The following is a 12,032-nucleotide window of genomic DNA, read 5'->3' on the forward strand; positions in this document are numbered from 1 at the left end:
TGATGAACAGCAATGTGGAAGTGTAAGTTGAATAAACCCTCTCCTCCCCAACTTGCTTCTTGGTCATGATGTTTGTGCAGGAATAGAAACCCTGACTAAGGGGCTGGAGAGATGGCTTAGTGGTTAAGAGCACTGACTGCTCTTCCAGAGGTCTTGAGTTCAAATCCCAGTAACCACATGGTGGCTCACAACCATCTGCAATGAGATGGGATGCCCTCTTCTGGTGTGTCTGAAGACAGCTACAGTGTATATATACATATATATATATACATATATATACATATATATATACATATATAATAAATCTTTTTTAAAAACCCTAAGATATATATAACATATAACATACAATATAGAATATATTATATAATTATATAATAATATATAATTAATAATTATAGAATATATAATGGAATGTTTTATATAATATGGACTATATTATATAATATGTTATATGTTATATATTACATTATATGTTGTATAAGAATATTTTGCCTACATAAATGTCTAGGCATCATGTGCATGCCCAGTGTTCACAGATGCCGGAGAAAGGTGTTAGCTCTCCTGAAACTGGAATTACAGACGGTTGTGACCTGTCATGTAGGTGCTGGGAATTGAACCCGGGTCCTCTAGGAAGAACAGCCAGTGCAATCTCTCTAACCCCAGTCTGGAAGGTTCTTCATACTTCACAGTTATAGGACAGATCCTGACAATATTGTGACCCTCTTGGAGAGGGAAAGGAAAAGCCGGTTCTGTTTTGACATCTTCTGCTGCCCTTGGAACTTTAAACCTTGTTCTGGGTCCTTGGACACCGTTGGGGGAGAGACAGGGAGCAGAGAGTGCAGCACAGAAGATGTATATCCATGCCTCCTCCCAGCCATTTGGATTGTGGCTCTCAACGACAATCGATCGACCATCAGGATGAGGATATAAACGCGTGCAAGAAAATGAGTGTCTCTCCGTGGCTGCGATACACGCTCCATCTGCTAAAACCATCCCCAGCCTCTAACTCAGAGAGCTTCTGTCTTTGGCCAGAGGCCATGGTCCTCCAAACTGCCTCTGGGTGCATTTGTCCCCATCAGCCACTTACTGACTGAGGGCAGGGAACGAAAAGCAAATCTGAGGTCTGCCTGTGGCAGAGGGCTCTGCATCATGATTACTGAGCTGTAGGACGCCTTCCCCTGACGCTGACATATCGCAGGGCCACTGGCATTAACCCAGCCACCTGCCCATAAGAACTGCATGACTAGCTGCCCTTCATGGAGGTCACGTGCCTCCCAGAAGCGTCACGCACTTCACCCTCAGATGTCTGCACGCTGGGAGCTGATAATTTGTGTCTGCTAAGTGACCACCTGGATGAGAGAGGTCGAAGTGCTGAGACATTGCCTTCGCCTGTCATACGTTCTTATGGAGGTTGGTTTGAGGTGGAATGGGTCCCCGGGAGTACCGGGCTCTGTGGCAGGAAGCAGCTCTGATCTTCGGTCCTGAGGATTTTCTTGCTCTTGAATCTGCCGCTCTCAGTGACGCCTCAGCTGTCTGGGACAGACCCAAGAGCCATTGGCCTTGTCTCCTGTAGAATGGAGGGTTCTCTAGAGAGCCTGGGGAGGAATCAGTCAGGGAGGACACTGACCCAGGAATAATGGAGGAAGATTGAGGAGGGCTTCAAGCCCCGGATACGAATACCTCAGATGAGAACAACAGGCTCCCTTCCCCCCTCAACCTGATGCCTGGAGATCAGCTTCCCCCACCCCTCTCTTACCCCCAATAAGAATTTCTTCCCCTGGCAGTTATCAGGGCTCACTCCTTGTGGTATGTGTTTTTTTTGGGGGGGGGGTGCAGCTATGGTTCCGTGTCCTCCACTTCCTCCCTCTCAGAGTATCCGGATGCCACTGCACACAGACTTGGCTCGGGGTGGGCTTGAACGCATACCGTTTATTCAGGGTGAGCCAGGGGTATATGTGAACCTTGGAGCGTGGGAAGGGGTAGTTTCATGAGCTAGAGTTTGAAGTACTGGGAATAATTCTTGGATGGAGAAGCATTCAAGGAATCCCAGTTACCTGCTGAGTGGGTTCTTATTGGGAAAAGAGGAAGTTGAACTTGTCGGTCTGCCAAAGACTACTCGACCTTCTCCAGGTGAGGGTATAGGGGTTCAGGCTCCCCAGACAAGGTCAGAGAATGGGAAGACCTGCTGAAGGGAGTCTTCCATCGTATGCCAAGCTCAGAGAAGTTATCCTGTCATCGTAGAGTTTGATCTTAAGTAGGGTTTCCCCACATGAACCCCCCAACCCCTGAGTATGCACATGAAGGATCTTCCGACATCCTTGTCCTGGCCAATTGTACACAACTACATAAACCTTGCTCCAGAGACCCTGGCCACCTCCCCAGGGAGATAAATACTCCTTTCTCCCCCAGCCCATTAAACGGAATCAGTTCTCCAAAGCTGTTTCATATGTGCGAGCGCGTGCGTGCGTGCGTGCGTGCGTGCGTGCGTGCGTGCGTGTTCTTTACACACTGCCGACTAAGACCCTTATTGCATCCACCCTCCCTGGCCAAGCTTAAAACCCCAGAGTACAGCAAGAGTCCTGGGGATGGTGCCTGCTACCCTCATAAGCCTCATAAGCCTACTGCTGGCGATGAGAGCTTTTTCCTCCCCGGGGGAGGCTGCATTTAGAGGAGATTTAATCAGAAGAGAAGAATGGGCCTAAGAGGGTCTCCAGGGAGTTGGGCTCTCAGCGCCCCCTGCTGGCAGCTCGGCAGCTCTATAGTAATTGCCTGGGCGGGCTCCTACCACGTTAGCTAGTGGCTGTGCACTCAGCCACGCTAAGGGCCCACATCTCTCGCTCTGCTTTCATGAATCTCCCGCGCTTCCTCATGGTAATCCTAACGGAACGGCCATTATCTTCTCTCTCCCTGCGTACTTTAGACAGACACTGGCCAGGCCCCTTTCTCATGAGCTGGCATCTGGGGCACACAGGGTCTTTCCTTTCATCTGGCCCTTGTTGAGAGAACGACTTTGCCTTTTCCAGGGTACGGGGCATGGCTACTGTGGCTGGTGCTAAGCTGGGAGGGAGGCTGGGGGCAAGCCAGGTGGGATGGTGGCTTTTCTATCCCACAGTGGTGAAAGGTTGATATAAAGTCTGGGGCTTCAGCAGCCATGGTGGAACATTGAGGGAAGTTAAACTGAGGAAAGCACACTAAAACAGGGCAGAGAAGGCCCTTCCCCTACTGTGGTGATCGTAAGGCCAGCTCTGGACTCTACTTTCCACCCTGAATTTAATGAAAGATGGCTTCCATCTTGTCTCAGAGCCCGCGACTTGAGATTCTTCACAGTCACCCTGACCCATAGGTCACATGAAAAGTGTTTCCCTGTAAGCTGTGAGGTAACTAGGAGTGCATCCCCCATTGCTAGAACCTTAAACATACAGCATTCCCAAAGTCCTCATGGTGGTGGTTCTGCCTGGTGGCAGATACTGATTTGGACCTCTGCTGTTCTGAAGGATGTAGGGGAGGGATGCTTTGGGCAACAGGGCTCAGAGTTCTCTTGCCTCTAGCCCGGCCAGATGTTCCTAGAGAGGACATCCACCCAGCCCCCGCTATCAAGGCCATTGACATAGAAGGAAGCATGGTACAAAGCAGGGGCTTTGTCAGAGGGTGTTCTGGGTGCTAATGCACCCTCTTCAACCTCCAGGGACAGTTGAGCCATTGCCTCCCCGTGGCTGCCTGAGAGCGTCTTCCCAGGACATCGACCCTAATGAGACAAACAGCTGGATAGGAGGAGATGCTGGCAGAGGGGGACAACGACCTTGAGGTGATGCCATTTATTTCTCCCGAAGCTTAGCTAAACTCTATGGAAACTGGAGCCTTCAGGAGAATTGGTTGCATGTAGGTGTTGTTGTAAAATTATATTAAAATGCTGTCTTCTACCCCCCCACTAGGTCCGATATGTACAGTGCCCCCAAGATATCTGCTAGATATCTTGCCAGAAACACACATCCCAACTCGGTGGCGACCCAGTGTCTCTGCTGCCACACACTCTCCCAAATATAATTCTCCACAAGAAAGAACACGCAACACAATAACCTCTGATCCAATTGATGAGGTATAATTGCCCACCTAAACATACAAAGCCCTGTACATCCATCCCTTAAGAACATTCATAACAACCTGTAAAAACACAGAGTGGAATCTTAACGTCAGCCTCCGTGTTCTCCCTGCCGCTTCTCTGCAGTCTCCCCTAGTCTCCCGTCCTTTCCATTCCAGTCTCCTCCTCCTCCTCCCTCAAGCTTGTCTCCCGCCCATCCTTCGTTCTCATCCAATGACGGGCCTCATTCTGTCTTGTACTCGCCTAACTTATGACATCATCCCACATCCCTCCGGTCTGGGAGGCCATCTTCTGGCTCAGCCCAAGTTACTCAACACTGCCATTGTGGCTAGGAAGCGCAGGTAACTTGTGGGAGGGAGGGATCTCTGTGGAGTCCCCAGTCATCAGTTGCCCTGCAGAGACCTGGTGGCCTTCGGTTACACATTTTTTGTTTGTTTGTTTGTTTGTTTGTTCTGAAATAGGGTTGCTCTGTGTAGCCCTGGCTGTTCTGGAACTCACTCTATGGACCAGGCTGGCCTTGAACTCAGAGATCTGCCTGCCTCTGCCTCTTGAGTGGTGCTGGGATGAAAGACATACACCACCATTGCCTGGCTTATATCTGGAATTTTTTTTTATTAGAAAAGCTGATACTTAGTCAATCTTACAAGCAGCCACAAACCTGTAAGGTTTGTTTCTTTAAATTAGCTTCCAGCATTCAAGAGCCACGGCTCTACTCTGGCCTAACTTTAGATATCTGGTTCTGATTTTTTCTTTCTTTCTGATCTGTCTATATTTCCCCAGTATGCAGCTGTCAGTCATTTCAAGGGTATCTGTTGTTGGTATTTTTTTTTAAATAACTTCTTATTGCAAAGTATATTTACTGTAGAAGAAATCTAGTCTTTACTATAGAAAAAAATTAGTCTTTTTTTTTTAAAGGAAAGGCTGAATCTATATAATACATGAGGGAGGAAAAAAATCACATTTCCGTCAGCCAGCAAGAACCCCTAAACATGGTTAGGAGCAGGGACATTAGGTGACAGCTCTGGGTGTGCCTAGTGCTTGCTGCTCTTCAAATGGCAATAGCCATCCCTATGACCACTCACTGGGACTAGTGTTTTTGTTCGGTGATATGTCTTTTTTTTTCTTTTTTTCGGAGCTGGGGATCGGTGATATGTCTTAATTACTAATTAATTGATTGTGTTTCATCTGTGTGTATGTCTATGCACTCGATGCTCTCCTGTGCTTGAAGAGACCAGAAGATGTCAGAGCCCCTACACCTGGAGTTAGAGGTTGTTGTGAAGGGTCACATGGGTGCTAGGATTCAAACCTGGGTGGGTCTTCAATGTGAACAGTGAGTGCTCTTTTTTTCATGTATTTATTTATTTCATGTATATGAATATACTCAGATCCCACTACAGATGGTTGTGAGCCACCATGTGGTTGCTGGGAATTGAACTCAGGACCTCTGGAAGAGCAGTCAGTGCTCTTAACCGCTGAGCCATCTCTCCAGCCCCGCGAGTGCTCTTAAGTGCTGAGCGGTCTCTAACCCCGAAGCCCTGTCTTTAGGGTACATCTTCTTTCTCGGTATCGTTCTCTGTGTTGTAAACTTGACAAGAGATGTGTCTGTTTTGCCAACTTGAATTTTCTTTTTCTTCCTTCCTGCCTATCTTTTTCTTTTTAAGGTTTATTTTTACTTAAGAGTACAGGGTTTCTCTGCGTAACAGCCTTGGCTGTCCTGGAACTCACTCTGTGGACCAGGCTGGTCTCAAACTCAGAGATCTGCCTCCCTTAGCCTCCCAAGTACTGGGATTACTCCCGCCACTGGGCTACCTGACTTTGAGTTTTCAATGCTGAAGATAGAGTCCAGCCCCTTGGGAGATGAATCCAGGGTGAAGTTCAGCTGTCTGGCCACCCCGGGACCAGTTCTTTACCAGGAAAAAAGTTCCAGAGACTGTGGCTGACAAGTTCCAGAGGACTTTGAGCATGGTGGGTAGAATGGCTGGTCTGGGGCAGACAGTCATTACTGACTGTTCCTATGGCTGGAGTGCAGTGTGGAGCGATGCCTTTCCCCTCATAGACATCAAAGACTCAGGCAATCCATATACTGATAGCTGACTAGTGTGGAGTCCTGGGAGCTGGGTACACTCAAACACTTGTAACTGGTGACAAACTCCACTAAGACTTTTCTGGGCATGTGGGCCACTTTGAACACACACCATGAAACAACAAACGAGCTGTAATGATCACATGTCTACCCTCCAAGGGAGCCCCAACCCCTTTTCCTCCCGACTATGTTTGTGTGTTATAAGCTTGCAATTAAAAACGAAGGCAGGTGTCACTGCACGGACCACACACAGGAAGTGAGCGATAGAGACGGTGCCGGAGGGGGCTGGGCTGCTTTTAATGCTGAGAACTGCAATGCATCTCTGAGACAGGCACTTTGCTCTTGAAAACCAAAATTGACTTTGATGTCTTCTGAGAGCCTTAATACAATTTTAATTCACACCGAACCCTCTTTTCAGCTCTCCGCACCCCTCAGAGAGCATCAGATGACACAGTGGGAGAGTCAAAGGAAAGCTTGGGGTGGCTGAAGGGTTAGAAGTGATGGCTTAGCTCTCAAGCTTATCCACAGAGCACAGTCACGAGGACATCTGCAATCCATATATTGCAAGAATTTTCCTCTAGTGGTGTCTTGCTAGGGTTTCACTGCAAATAGTGCCACTCCCTGAGCCAAGCATTTTCAAACCATGGGAACAGGGTGGGAGTGGGAGTGCGTGGGAATTAAGTAATATATACTTCTTCCTCATAAGGTCTTAGTGACAAACCGAAGTTCAATTCCACTTAAGTTCACCCTGGGGAACCAACTAGTTTATTAGGGTTCTTACGGAGCAGAGGTGAGGCGTTATGAGTCGGCATATGGGTGATCTGAAAGTAGCCACACTGGAAGGTTTTCACACCCCATGGATGATGGTTTCCCCAAAGCCGCATAGATGGACCCTCCCTCTATTAATGTTTCCCAGTCTACATACTGGGATACACTAGCTCTTGCAATTAGGGCAGAATTGCATATAAACAGCTAAAGGCCAGATACTCAGGTGAAGGTCCAATGGACTCTTGCTCCCCAGAGAGACCATGAATAATTAACAAGGGGCGTGGCTTAGCGCTATCCTATCACAGGAAGGTGGTCGCCTGGAGGGGTCTGTGGAATGACACCATTGTCCCCAGGTTGGCTGGTGATTAGCACGCTGTCCCACAATGGGAAGACAGGGTGTATTTATCGTAAAGAAGAGACACATTGCAGGCTGTGGTCCAGGTGAATCAACCCCATACCCTCCACCTCACAAGATCTCTGGCCTCATCTCCTTTCTGAGCTCTGGGATGGACGATGTCAGCTCTATTTTTTTCTTTCTTTCTTTTTTTTTTTTTTTTCGGAGCTCGGGACCGAACCCAGGGCCTAGCAAGCGCTCTACCACTGAGCTAAATCCCCAACCCCATTAGCTCTATTTTTGAAGATGCCCAACCCTCCTAAATCCCTGGTCCCCACAACCAGCCTGTCAGTAACACCACCACATTCAAGGTCCGCATCTGACGTGGGGAGGCACGGGGGCAGCCTGGGTGTGTTGTAAACCGGGAAGATTTATGAAGTAAGTCTATATGGAATGTCCGTGTAAGCTCTTTTTTTTTTTATCTCAGAGATAAAGGCATCACTGCTAGAGATTTATTGCTCCCAAGGAGCTGGGAAAGCAATCGATTCAGGAGGGTTATTTTATTTAAACTTCTTGATACTCCCTGAAAGAGTAAAGGATGATTCATTGTAATGTCCAGACACACAGGAGGGTTCGGGGTAACTCAACAGAGCCCGTTTCCCTCTGAGGATCAAGGAACAAGCCAAGCTCCACTGGCCTATCTACTCTCGGTTCCCCCAGGGTTTCTTGTGCTCAGGACTAAGAGGAATGGGCGTGGCTTCTTGAAATACTATAGCAACAGGTCTGGCTTCAGCTGGGGCCTTCAAGATTCCGTGATACCATCAAAACCGAGTTCAGATTTTTTAAACTTTCCATCTCACTTGTCAGTGTGGCTCCTGACTTTGTAATGGCGCACGCCGGCCATCCTGGCTTTTGTTTGGATTGGTCCTATCAGCCCTGGGGTGGGCTTGAGCCTCGTCCTGATTGCATAGGTAGAGGTCACGTGACTGGCCATGACCAATCCCCGGAGCCAAGGCATGGCAAGGGGAGAGCATAATAACCTTCTCCATGGGCCCTATGTCAGGCTCTGACGGTCACAATCCCTTGAGCCAGGACACAAAATTTCCATGGACCAGCGACTCACAGGTGACCAGCTTGTTATGATTGTCATGAAGTCTGTTGGAGTTCCTGTTCTCTCACAGTGTTCCTCGGGGTCACCTCCCTGTATCCTTGTCCCTGTTTCCAGGGGCACATTAACTAGCGGAAGACCCTGGAGGAGAGAGGAGATGAATCAAACATGACCAATGTCTACACTCAGCAGCCTGAACAAGGAGGCAGCTCATCGTGTATCATCACAACTCCACTGGAGGGTTTCCCAGCATTGGAGAAATTCCTGGAAAATCATCAGGAAATACTCTTGACCTCTTTATGGGGAGCCCCGTCATGGCTGTGGATAACCACTCAGCCTCCAGGACCTTTCTATGTTAGCCCTGGGGGACCAGAGAATCCCCCCATCCTCCCCACAACCGATTTACATCCCCGGGGCGCCCCTTGCCTGTGCGTTTAAACCATCCAGACACTCTGAGAAATAATTTCATTAGCCACCTCATTTTCAGCTGTACATGGCTTTATTAAAAGCTTCCTCTTAGGAATTAAAATTTTCATGCTTGATTTCCACCTGATGGTGAATTCATTGCAGAATTTAGTTAAATTCATTCCAATGCTTTGGGAGTGTAATAGGGTGTGCACCGATAACCGGCAAATGGGTCTCTTCCACTTTTCCGGTGCACACACCCAGGGACTGTCAAAGGTATTCTGATGGGCACGTTGGACTTTTTTCCTTCCCAAATGTGCACACCATAGGAAGCAAAGGGGTGGTTTGGCAGAAACTGGCTAGTTTCGTTTCTGTCTGGTAAGTTTATTAAAGTCTATTGGGCTCTTTACGACCCGTCCTTGTTATTCTTCCAGCAGGATAACCACTCTCAGCTGGACCAGTAGGTTAAATGACTTCCCATGGTCCTGACACCTATCCTATAAGGGTTTAGAGAATGCCAGTTTAGTGCCTTTATTCCTGCTGTTATCATAAACTCACAGCATTACCAAAGAACTCTGCAGAATTAGGCTGGGGTCCCTGCTACAGATGGGGGGAGGGAAGCCCCCGCCCCCGCCCCCGCCTCCATCCCCTACACACATTAGCTTCAGGCTCTTGTAGCTGCTGCAAAGTACAACCTCGCGTATTCTTTTTTTTCTCCAAAATCATTTCTAAGACATGAACATATTTATGGGGACCATGTGGCAATTTGACATATGTAAATGATGCTTAATGAGCAAATCAGGATAATTAGCATCTTCAACTCTTTACACGTTCATCATCGACCTATCCAGGGAACTTTCAAACTCTTCTATGGTTTTCAACGAAGCTTCTGTATTTAGCAGCTCGAGTGAGTGGCTACCAGGCTAGGGACTACATTTCCCATATCCCTTTGCGGCTAAGTTCTGACCAATGGAAGGTAAACAGGTGAGCTCTAGCTTAGCTGACTTGAGTAAAAGAAAAGTCAGAAGTCTTGCCTTTGCCATTCCCTGTCTTTTCCTGGATGCTGAGGTTGAGTCCTGGTTCAGTTACATGAATAAGGGTGGTACCCAGGGAAGGAACAGTATAAAGAAAACAGCCTCTGAACTCTACCTGCAATGATCCCGTAATGTTGCCAGCGCAGTGTGTTGATCCAGCCATAGAGACAGCAACACCGAAATCCAATCTCCAATGAAATGTGTCAGAGCGGGGAGCATCTGAGTTGGAAGAAGGGTCTGGAAGGTTAAGGAGCCTAGGGTGAACCTGGAGACTCTCCATCCCTACCTCCTCCTCCCCGTTTCCACTCTAGTTTCCTTGGAGGAGTCAGCCCACGCTGAGAGCTCTCCATCTCTACCACTTGCACTATTGGGTCGCTTTCCGGCATCGCTGTGTCTGTGAGCCCGTTCATGTCTTGACTACCTTTGGAGACTGGCTGTGATCTTGAGAAGTTTGACCTCAAGTTAGAGGAAGTGGACAGACAAGTTGGCAATACGGAATCATATCCTTCATGTAGAAATGGGCTGGAAGTCTATGGGGGTGTGGTTGTCAGGATAATGGTTTCCAGGGTTGTCCATCACCTATCTAGGGCATGAGACTTTGTGATTATGGATATGGACCTTGAAGTCACAGGGGATCTACAGCTTAGGTGGCCCACTGTGACCATGTTGTTAAGGTGAAGGGGCAGCGGGTTTGGGGAAGGAACTGACGGGGGGGGGCAGGTCTCATAACTATGGGGGGACATGGCTGGATTTTGTGTTAAGAAAACATAAGAAGGAGCCATATATTATACGAGAGGCAGTGTGCAGGTGTTGTAGGAATATTTTAATAAATCTTGGTGTGGGGTTCTTTCCCACCTTAGACCATTTATGTTCTCAGATGGAAATGCCATACATATAGCCTTATATTTTAATATGCCTAAGTAGCACAATAGTTGGGCAACCTTCTAACCTCCATGTTGTTAGAATCTACATTCTTATCGGTAACTCCGAGTTATTATTTATTAATTTCTATGCTTCATCGTGGCTGCTCTTGGCCCAATTGAGCAGCCCTTTGGGCCATGTTCTCTTGATCGTTTTATACTGTGACTCTTCTCCCTCCTGTATGTTGTTCTTCCATGGCAGCTCTGTCTCTCCTTCCTGATCTCTACCCCAGGAAACCGAAACCCCGCCTATCTCTCTTCTCCCCAGCTATTGGCTGCTGCCATCTTTATTTACCAATCAGAATTAATTTGGGGTGGGTCCTAGAAGCTACATGTAGACTCTAGATCTTGGGGGCCAACACTGAGCATTGTAATAAACACCAAAAGACAAGACCATAGGGTGGGATGGCATTGTACACATTATGAAAACACCAAGGTGGTAGCTTAAAGTCAAAGAGTATTAAAGGCAGTTGCATGGTCAGAAAATATGGTAGGGGATCTGAGAAGTAAGGGAGAGAGAAAGAGAGAGAGAGAGAGAGAGGAAGAAGAAGAAGAAGAAGAAGAAGAAGAGGAAGAGGAAGAGGAAGAGGAAGAGGAAGAGGAAGAAGAAGAAGAAGAAGAAGAAGAAGAAGAAGAAGAAGAAGAAGAAGAAGAAGAAGAAGAAGAAGAAGACGACGACAAATATATAGAGCCTTATTTTTATAACTTTCCCAGTGGGTGAGAGCCAGGCATAGCTCAAAGTCAGTTCTAGGCAGATATCAAAGTTATTTGTTGTGGTGGACATCAGAGATAAAGAAGTGTACTTATTTATAAAATGGAGACCGAATGGCAGGGGAGGCATGGCCTGATTTCTGTAGGCCATGGAGCTGGTTTTATAGCAAGAGGTCCAAAAGCTAACATGCATGAGTCCTTCCAGTGGGATAACCATTCCCAAAAAGATGAACCAGAGTCAGGAAAACTTATTAGAGCAGAGGTGAGCAGAACCCTGGGATTTGGAAGGGCCCTAGCTGAAAACCATCAGGGAAGGACCACAGTCCCACAACCACAGGCACTGAATTCTTCAGCAAGCCAAGTGAGCAAGGATACAGGCTTTCCTATGGGATCTCACTGATACCTTGACTCACAATGCTGACCTGGTGTGGCTGCTGTGAAAGGTGACATGGTTCCTGCCCCTGGAGCAGGGTCAGCAGGGTGTGGGCTTCCACAAGTGTTGATGCTTGCTGTGAGGGTAATGATGGTTTGTATAACAATGTACATATTTTCACATTTCTCCTTCAGGGA

The sequence above is a fragment of the Rattus norvegicus genome, chromosome 12, assembly GCF_021556685.1.
Source record: "Rattus norvegicus strain SHRSP/BbbUtx chromosome 12, alternate assembly SHRSP_T2T, whole genome shotgun sequence".
Classification (NCBI taxonomy): Eukaryota; Metazoa; Chordata; class Mammalia; order Rodentia; family Muridae; genus Rattus; species Rattus norvegicus.